Genomic DNA, 8,460 nt, shown 5'->3' with positions numbered 1-8,460 from the left:
GAGAAACCTGTCCACTAACTCTGTTTTATTTTACTCTCTCAAATGCTCAGTTTGTCGTTTATGGCATTTGTTAAACGCTTACTCCGTGCCAGGTGCTGTACTAAGCGCTGGGCTAGATACAAGCTAGTCAGCTTGGATATAGTCTGTGTCCCACGTGGGGCTTGCGGTTTTAACCCCCATTTAAAGATGAGGTAACTGAGGCCCAGAGAAGCTGAGTGATTTGCCCAAGGTCACACAGCAGATAGATGGAAGAGCCGAGATCGGAACCCAAGTCCGCTGACTTCCAGGCCCGTGCTCTTTCCACTAGGTCCCGCTGCCTCTCCCTGTGCAGTAAGTGGTCAGAAAAGACCACTGATGATTCTCTGCCGTCGTCCCGTGTGGTTGCCGATGGGAGACTTCGGTGGCTTTGTCTTATCCGATCACCTTGCATCCACCCCGGTAATTAGCACCGTGTTTTGGCCCAGAGAAAGCACCCAGCAGATTCCATCATAACATTGGGCCATTTTGGATACTGTGGGAATCTCAGTGGGTCAGTTAGGACAGAGCCTGAAAGCAAAGCGACCACAACGTGGGGTAACCACGGCTGACCAAAGATGAGGATTGGTTTCAAACTTTATCCTGGTTACTCAGAGCTGAGCGTATATCACCGGGAGGGAGTGGGGGAATTAACCCTTCCAGGCCCCCTTGCTCTGAAGCTGTTGCATTCCGCTCCCAGGTTCCTCGGAATCCTGTGCCGCTTCCCAGCTGTGGAACTTTTTCAATGGTATTTGTTAAATGCCAGGGACCGTACTAGGCCCTGGGGTGAATACAAGCTAATCGGAGCCTCGGAGCCCGGGTCCTGGTCCCTGAACAAGCCGCCCCATGCTGTCACTCTCGACACGCAAATCGGGCTTCTCAGTTGCCGGAGCACTGGCTGTCCAGCCCAGTTGCTCAGTGGGGAGGGCGGAGATCTCTGCCCACGTATGAGCAGCGCCAGGCAGCCGAAAGTTTACTTCCTTTTATAATTAGTGGTGTTGATCAGTGATAGTAATCATTTTGCTATTTGCTAAGCACTTCCTCTGTGCGAAGCACTGGGAGACCTACAAGGTAATTAGATCAGGCACAGGTCTTGTTCCACATGGGGCACACTGTCTGAGGGAGAGGAAGAATAGGTCTTTGAGCAAGTATTGATTTCCCAGTTTACAGACGAGAGAACTGAGGCACCGAGAAGTGAGGTGAGGTGACTTGCCGAAGGTCACAGAGCAGGTAAGCGTGCCGAACCAGGTCTAGAACCGAGGTCCTCTGACTCCCAGGCCTGTGATCAACTGGCCAGGACATGTCATACATTTGCTAGTGCCAAGCATTGTGTTAAGACGTGGGATAGATGTAATTTGATGGGACTCAGTCCCTCTCTCATGTGCAACTCATAGATTGAGGAAGAGGGAGAAGAGCAGGGATTTTTATTCTCATTTAAAAGATGAGGAGACTGAGTCCCAGAGAAGTTAAATGACTTGCCCAAGGTCACACAGTGGGCTACTGGATGTGGGGCTAGGACTTGTTGTGGGCAGGAATTGTGACTACTAATTCAGTTGGATAATACTCTCCCAAGTGCTTAGTCCAGTGCTCTGCATATAATAGTCTGTAAATATCACTGATTGGAGTCCGGGTAATAATAATGATAACTGTGGTATTTGTTAAGTGCTTACTACTGGCCAGGCACTGTACTATACCCTGGGGTAGATACAAGGTAATCACATTGGCCACAATCCCTGTCCCACACAGGGCCCACAGTTTTAATCTCAATTTTACAGATGAGGTAATTGAGGCACAGAGAAGACATGTGACTTACCTAAGGTCACAGAGCAGACACGTGACAGAACCGGGATTAGAACCAAGGTCCTTCTGACTCCCAGGCCCCTGCTCCTTTCACTAGACTGTGCTGCTTCCAGGTCTCCCAATCCCTGGACTCACACACGTTCCACTAAGTACCTGTCTTTAAAGTCCCTTGTATTTTTACTTGGTTTCATGTCTCAGAATAATAATAATAATGATAATAAATGTACTTGTTAAGCACTTACTATGTGCCAAGCACTGTTCTAAATGCTGGGCTAAAACAGAAAATCACATGACACTGATTTTCAAAGTATTGAAACCCTGAAAAGAAACTCAAAAGGTCAACTTGTCAATCCCTGTGTCACCAGACAGATGAATTCTCAAACCTTCTAGGAACAGGGGATTATTGATGTTTTTCCATCAGCCTCTCTTGGAAGCGTATTTGGATTCATTACCCTTCTCAGAGTCAGGAAGTCCCCCCCAGTGTCTAGCTGGATTGCATCTTGCTGTAAATTAAGCCTACTTTCTCTTGTTCTGTCCTCTAGGGAAATACAGAATAGCTAGTCAGAAGAAGGTAAGATGAAAGTGCATTCAAAATTCCTCAGGCAGTCTCTTGGATTTTGAAAGCAACCTAAAGAAAGAATTCTGTTCTCAAGAACCAAGTAGAATCTGGGGCTTGGTAGACTCAGCAGTCAAAATAAGAACTATGCCAACCTAACTGATGTATCTCCTTGGAAATCTAGGTAGTAATTAAAGAGAGTTTAGGTGCCATGTCGGAGAAGTCATGAATCACAGGAGCGTTAAAATCACAGAGATTAAACGTCCCTCCAGGTAAGTGACCGCTTGGAGGTCAACGAATAGGTTTGATGACCAAAAATCATGTCATAAAATTCTTCCTCAGACTGCTTATCTTGAGGTTTTTGAGTCATCCACCTGCCGGCATTAATGCTGATTAAGAAACGTATTTAATGTCTCCTTTATCGGCAGTGAGTGAATTCTAGGCAATGGCATCCGGTTCTCCTTAGCTAATTAAATATCGAGTCAGTGAAATAACAGAAGAATTCCACTTGGGCAGCAGGAGGTCTCCTCTGATTTTTCTGAGGTACTGCACGTAATTCCCTATTGGCATCCTTTTCAAGCATGAAGAACACATGAGCACCAATTCACTCCCTTCCTCCCACAGACCCTCGAGAACACATACAACCCCCTGACAAAAGCAAGGACGCATGTACATACCCAGACAATTACTAGGAAACAAAATTCCCCCTTAACTTCCCCCCCCACACGGTATCCACTTCACTGCAGAGCAGACCTACTACTACTAACTGTGGCATCTGTAAAACGCTTACTATGTGCCAAGCACGATTCTAAGCACTGGGGTAGATCAGAGTAGCGGCAGGACACGGAAGATAGAGCCTGGGCCTGGGAGTCAGAGGACCTCTGCCTCTTATCTGCTGTGTGACCTTGGGCGAGTCGCTTATAACTTCTCGATGCCTCAGTTCCCCCATCTGCAAAATGGGGACTCCAAACCTGGCTTCCGATTAGACCGAGAACGCCACGTGGGACCTGATTAGCTTGTATCTACCCCGGTTCTTAAAACAGTGCTTGGCACATAGTAAAATGTTTGCAGATGAGGAAACAAGTGATATAGAGAAGTTAAGTGACTTGCCCAAGGCCACACAAACGAGAGGTGGACCTGGGATTCGAACGAAGGTCCTCTGACTCCCAGGCCCGTGCTCCCGCCGCTAGGCCGCACTGATTCTCTAACTACATGGTGTCTTCATCACTTTTAAAATATATTTATATGGCTTTGGTCTATTCTTTGGGTGCTGGCGGTGTCCTGGTGCTCTTCCCATTATTTTCCACGGGAAAGTCTAGAGTACTTTAGCCCAGTGGGGCAGCATGGGATTTCCTTGGTCTCAGTGAAGAGGGTTTCCCGGGGCATGGCAGGCAGCACTCGTCAAGAGGCGCGTCGAGTTTTCACCGTTCCTTGTTGGGACTTCTGCTCCCACCTTTTCCATCCTACCAAGGTGGGCATGCTCTCAGATTCCACTTGGGGCAAGACTTCTTTGAACTGGCTGAGGGGGATGAGACAGAGAGCCTCATTCTCCTTAGATGCCCTCACAGACTTCTGAAGTAGAACCTGCCAATGGGCAGTAGTGGATAGAACATGGGCCTGGTGGGGCAGAAGGACCTGCGTTTCAGTCCCGGCTCCTCCGCTCGTCTGCTGCGTGACCTTGGGCAAGTCGCTTCACTTCTCTGGGCCTCATTTACCTCATCAGCAAAATGGGGATTGAGACCGTGAGCGCCATGTGGGACGTGGACTGCGTCCAACTTGATTAACTTGTATCTACCCCAGTGCTGAGTACCGTGCCCGGCACATAGAGAGGGCTTAACAAATACCATCAAAAAAGATACCATAAAGTCCAAGCTAACCGTGAAAGTGCAGGGCCTCAAAAAATCAGTACTCAGAAACTTGGAGAAAATCCCCATTGTAGGGGGATGGGGATCAGGTCAAATTATTTTGGTACCGATTATTATGATACTGTCTGATATTCTGTATCAATCAGATTTCTTTTTTTTTCTTTTTTTTTTTTTTTTAAGAAAAATGATCCGGGCAGAGGGAAGTATAGAGGAGGGAGAAACAGGAGGCAGGGAGTTCAGAGAGGAGGTCGATGAAGTAGTCAAGGCGGATATAAGTGCTTGCCTCATCAGCTCATCAACTGTAGGTATTTTTGGTACATGTACAATGGGTAGAGTTCTGGACACCTGGGGAAGTACAGTGGAAGCGAAGGGTATAGAGCAAAGTAAGATGGAAGCTCTACAGCCCCAAGGAGCTTCCTATCTACTGAGGCTGAGTGGAAAGAGCGGATAGATTCGGAATAAACGGGTTCGACAACGTGACTTCATACTGCAGCTTCCGCGGAGGACACTGTAACACCAAACTGTTAGGAAAATGATTGACAGGGTTTGACAACCCAGTGAACCAGAAAAGCATCTCACTGGAATGACCCTCTATACACATCACCGTCACCCTCCCATAAAGAGATGATCGAGAATTGGCATCGTCTAGTACTTGCCTGGAATTATCAGCCGCAGTATAGTTTCCCCTGGCGTGTGGATCCTAAAATCTTGTGATGAACTGTAGGAGTGAATCGATCCCGTTTATTGAGCGCGATGTGCGGAACAAGAAGCAGTATGGCTCAGTGGAAAGAACACGGGCTTGGGAGTCAGAGGTCATGGGTTCGAATCCCGTCTCTGCCACTTGTCAGCTGTGTGACTTTGGGCAAGTCACTTAACCTCTCTGTGTCTCCGTTACCTCATCTGTAAAATGGGGATGAAGACTGTGAGCCTCACGTGGGACAACCTGATTAGCCTGTATCTCCCCCAGTGCTTAGAACAGTGCTCTGCACCTAGTGAGCACTTAACGAATACCAACCTCATCATCTCGTAAGTGCTTGGGAGAGTTCACTATCGTAATATCACAGACACAGTCCCAGCCCAAAAGGCGCTCACAAGAGATCATTATTGTTCATACCCTTGACATTAATTTGCAGAAATTAAAACCCCTTAGCGCGATTGATTTTAGAGGATAAGCTCCTTGAGGGCCGGGGAATGTGTCCCTTTGCTATTCTGTACTTCCCAAGCGCCTAGGACGGTGCACTGCATAAAGTGGGCACCACTCCTGCTCCTATGTTACTCCTACTGATCAGATGTCATTTTGGGGGCGGGGACCTTATCTAGAAAACTACCAGTACCCTACTGGAGGATATGTCGTTTTTCCCCAATGCTGAAAGGAATCACACATTTTCAGAGTCATGAAACCCGAAATAAAAATTTCCATTCGTTTTCAGACCCTGAATTATGCATTGTGTGAACTCTTCCCCTCCTTGGTGTCATCAAAGGGGATACTACAAGGAAATGAACAGAACACATCATCACTGACTTCTGAAGGGACTCTCTGTAGTAAGCCAATATGCATTTCTGCTAACTTGACTTGCCAAGGAGGGGTATATGCCTCTCTTGTGAGACACAGCCTTCAGTTTCTTCAGAAATCTTCCTCCTTTTGGCTGTTTGGGTGAAACCCGAGGGTTGCCTATGTCAGCGTGAGGGATAACGCTCCCTTCTACAGCATTTCAGTGCAATAACCTTCTCTCCCGTCACTATCATTCAGCTCAATTAGTCTCTCTTCGTTATTTTTAGTTTAACGTACAACTAAATGAGATCCTGGAAGCCAGGGAATTCAGATGAAGTCAAAATAATTGTAGGTTAGAATTCTCCTTTTCTTCTTGTTTTTTGGGACTTGTCATAGGAAGAGGAAAGGTGGCCCACAGTCCCCTACAGGTTGTTACTGCCCGTCTCCCTGGGGTGCAGCTAGCCGGAGGTGGAACGCAGTTCCCAGACTGCCTCTGGGCCTCCATGGAATGAGCAATGTATGACTTGCTGCTTGTTGGCCCGAGTGGCTCAGGAGCACTTACTGTGCTTTATACATCTACTTGCGATTCAGAGAATTGCAGAGAAGCGGCATGGCCTAGTGGAAGGAGCAAAGGTGAGAGAGTCAGAGGACCTGGGTTCTAATTCTAGCGCTGCCCCTTGCCTGCTGGGTGACCTTGGCCAAGACATGAAGCTTCCCTGGGCCTCAGTTTCCACATTTGTAAAATGGGGATTCAATCCATATTCTCCCTCCTGCTTAGACTGTGAGCCTCATGTGGGAAAGGGACTGGGTCTGAACTGATAAGACGTACCATAAATGATTCAGCTTGAAAAAGCTGAACGATGGAGACTGGGATCGTGTGGATGGACTTTTGCCCCAGGTGATTGGTTCCTCCACCAAGCCATCAGACAGAGGTATTTAGAGGGTGGCTGGTGGCTGCAGATCACCGTTCCAAACATTTGGGAGAGAACCCACAGTGATAGCTAGTGCAGTCCCCAGGAGCATTTATGGAGCATCCACGTGGTGTGGTGCACAGTAGTGGCTGCTTGGGAAGTACAGGATAAAGAAGGGGCACAGTCCAATCAATCGGTTGACCATCAATCGCATTTCCTGAGCACTTCCTATATGCCCTCCTTACGTAAATGTACATACCTGTAATTTATTTATATTGCTATAATAACGTTGGCATTTGTTAAGCGCTTACTATGTGCAGAGCACCGTTCCAAGCGCTGGGGGAGATACAGGGTCATCAGGTTGTCCCTCGTGAGGCTCACAAGCTTAGTCCCCATTTTCTAGATGAGGTAACTGAGGCACAGAGAAGTGAAGTGACTTACCCACAGTCACACAGCTGACGAGTGGCAGGGCCAGATTTCGGACCCATGACCTCTGACTCCCAAGCCCACGCTCCTTCCACTGAACCGGGCCGCTTCTCTAACCACGCTGCTTCTCTATCTGTCTTTCCCTCTAGACTGTAAGCTTGCTATGGGCAGAGAATATGTCTGCTAGAAATTGTACTCTCCCGAGGGCTTAGTGCAATACTCTGCACACAGTAAGAGCTCAATAAATAGGACTGACTCCCTTCTCGCAGCTAGTTAATACTCTAACAGGCGAGTTCTCTGGACCCATTAGCCGCTCAACCAATTCTACGGATTGGTGGATCATACAGATGTATTTCATCGACTTGTTGGCCGTGACATTTATAACCTACAAGTTTATAATCTGTATAGACTGTGAGCCTCATATGGGACAGGGACTGTGCCCCAACTGATTAACATATATCCACCCCAGCTCTTGGAACGGCGCTTGACACATAACGACCGCTTAACGCGTGCCATTTTTAATTATTACAAGTTCATTTGGATTATGAATAGGTAAATAAAAGCCTGACTCTTGATTTTTATTTTCCTGATTGAACTCTAATAAAACCATGATTTGAGAGAGTAGATGTGAGGCTAGCCTGGATAAAACGCTAAAAACTCAGACCTTACCACTAAAGCAAAGGGGCCTCTTGCTTGAGATTTTAATTGGCTCTAGGAGTAATAGTAACAGCATTTATTAAGCACCCACGGGGTGCGGTGCACTCTACTGAGCACTTGAAGTACAAATAATCATAATAATCTGTGGCATTCGTTACGGGCTTCTTTTGTGTCAAGAACTGCACTGAGCACTGGCTAGGTACCCGATAATCAGGTCGGTCACGGTCTCGGTCCCGCATGGGGCTCGCAGTCTAGGTAGGAGGGAGAACAATATTGAATCCCCATTTTACGAAAGAGGGAAATGAGGCTCAGAGAAGTTGGGATTTGCCCAAGGTCTTTCCACTCAGCCAAGCTGCTTCCCGAAACAAAGTGACCCCGTTCCTTGCCCGCAAGGTGCTGACAGTCTGACGAAGCCTGTCCGATAGGAGAAAATGCTGCACGGTTCTAGGACACCGAATAAGGCCTCCCCCTTCCCTCCCGAGCGGGTGTGTTCTACACCTTCGGGTCCAATGTTAACTGGCCCGGCGATGGCGTTTCTCTTTAAAGATAGAGATCAGTTGGCTGAAACCAAGTTAGCTGGAACTGCAATGCAGTCTCTATCTATTACTAGATGAGTGAGCACAACAAAAGCAATACAGCTCCTTCCCTATGGACATCTTTCAGATATTAAAGTGCCTTTTATTAATTCATTCCCCGATTTTGCTTATTTTTATTTTGTAAGCCACTTGTGAACTTCAG

Source organism: Ornithorhynchus anatinus, chromosome X3 (genome assembly GCF_004115215.2).
Source record: "Ornithorhynchus anatinus isolate Pmale09 chromosome X3, mOrnAna1.pri.v4, whole genome shotgun sequence".
Lineage (NCBI taxonomy): Eukaryota > Metazoa > Chordata > Mammalia > Monotremata > Ornithorhynchidae > Ornithorhynchus > Ornithorhynchus anatinus.
Note: the sequence above shows the minus strand (reverse complement) of the source record.